Consider the following 2,500-nt stretch of genomic DNA (forward strand, 5'->3'; position numbering starts at 1 on the left):
TGCCAATTTCCTTTTAATGTTCTTATATTGTGCATAGTAGCCTGGGAGGTCCTGGCTTAAGTAGGGTCAAAGAAAGAAAGAAAGAAAGAAAGAAAGAAAAAAAAAACGCAAAAGGTAAACTGTACTGGTACGGTTTCAACATTCAGTAAATTGTCTTGACAGCAAGAAGAGGAGCATTCGTGGTAATCCGCAAGAGAGCAATAAATGCCAATGCTAAGGAAATAAACTTAAATTGGACTTATTGCACTAATCAAATACTAGAAGCTCCTTTCGAAGCTGAATTGTAGGTACAACGAGGATGGAAACTAAGACAGGAACAGACAGACCTCATAGACACACTAGTGCAGTGGATCTCAATCTGGAATTCGTAATACTGGGATCCCTAGGTTCTATTCAAAATTCCAAGCGCAGGGGTGTCAAAGCCAGTTCTTCGTCTTTTAAGATTATCACTTACACTCTATTTATTATTATTGTGTCTTTGAAATGAATGAAAAAGCCTCCTACGTTTTTAAGTCAACCATATGGCCTTAATACTGGTTTTGATCTACTGATCTTATTATCTGGCTTGCATACTGTATACTAAAGTGAAGTGTGGCCTCCTATTGTAAATGAAGTTGACAGCTCTGCTCTAGCGTGATGCGTCTTATTACTCACGACGACATGTCACTCTTTTTTTTTAATTTTGTGATCTATTCAGTGAGATTACTCAGTTAGGTCTTTCAACTGGGGTAGAAAGTTTGTTGGTAGTTAATGATATCGGCTTACTGCATAAATACGTCTTTCGAAATACCAGGGCCCGAAGGTGGAAGGGTGGAGGACTACTGCGCTAGTGATATGTTCTACCTTGAAATAGCACTGACACTCAAGGTGAGCAACCTAGGAGTGAGTGTCAGTGAGTGTTTAAAAAAAAGATATTTACCCACATTATGCCTAGTAAAGATTTTAACTTTATGTTTTCATTTTTCCTGAATTGCTTGCTTGGTTTGACAAAGATTTAAAGTTAGCCTCTGAAGACAATTCAGCTCATGACCAAAATGTTAATTTCTATTTGTGATTTCAACCGACAGCTATTGAATTTCTGTTAGGTTTTTAAAAGATCTTTTGAAAATGATTTACAGCTATAAATATGAATGTGTTTCTACATATAATAGTAAAATAAGATAATGCAATAAGGCATATTTTAGAACTTCATATTTTTTGTTTCTTTAGCAACGTAGTGCTCAAATATTAGTTATTATTACCATTAGTTATTAGCAGCATCTCTATTATGATCACGTCCAGAGTACAATTCCTGAACAAATACTCTTGCAAATAACACTTAGTAGAAGATTGTTATAAATAGATATTAAATAATATAAATACAGGAACTTTAATTGATGTTACAGGCATTATCCATAGTTTTATGAATATGATAATGTAATGATATTCAACATAAACTGTGAAAAAATAGATGGTAAATAAATATTAAAATCAACGAATCTCCATTTACATCCCCTTAAAACACTGACCATATTATTAAGGTGATGTCTACAGCAGCGACACAGTTATTTTCTTCCCCAGACATACTCTTTGGTATACCGTGATAAATCTAACCAATAAGTGACTTTGATAAAGTTTGCCACAAAAGTGCTGCCGCCATATTGTAAAATCGAGTTTTTGGAAAATGCAGGATGCCTTGAAATCTTTAGCAGGAACACTTAATTTTCTGAGACATGTTCCAGAGTCCTCCCTCTAGCAACCTCCTGTAACATGTTATATATATATATATATTTTTTTTTTATATCCCTTCTCATTTAGTTATATTTATAACTTTCAGATAAAAAGAGTTCTGATTACTGACCAAAGAGGAAATGTTTGAAGGGGCGACTACTTAATATTATTATTTATCCTTTTATCACATTTACTTACATTGAAATGTTATGCAGCACAGACACAGGCACACAGACAGACGAATAGATAGATAGGTAGACAGATAGATATATAAGATAGATAGACTGATAGATAGATATAAAAAAAAAACATTCCGATAGACAGATAGGCATGCTTTTTAAAAGAAAAAGAAAGGAGTTTATCGAGTAAATATTAGTGTAAGAATTTTCTAAAAAGAGCAATTCCAAATCTGGCTGCAATTCTCAGGGTTTCATAAGATAAAGGTAAATAAAAGAAATATACCAAATTGTTCGATTCATCTGAGACACAACTTGCTGCCTTTTGTAAACCTTTATTTATTATGGTTCCGGGGATAGTACCTGCAATCAAGATACTTTAAAGCTTTCAAACAAAAGCATCGTCCCCTACCGCCATGACGTATATATATATATATATATATATATATATATATATATATATATATAATATATATATATATATATATATATATATAACACACACACACACACACACACACACACACACACACACACACACACACACACACACACACACACATATATATATATATATATATATATATACATATATATATATATATATATATATA

The sequence above is a fragment of the Penaeus monodon genome, chromosome 13 (genome assembly GCF_015228065.2).
Source record: "Penaeus monodon isolate SGIC_2016 chromosome 13, NSTDA_Pmon_1, whole genome shotgun sequence".
NCBI classification, from domain to species: Eukaryota; Metazoa; Arthropoda; class Malacostraca; order Decapoda; family Penaeidae; genus Penaeus; species Penaeus monodon.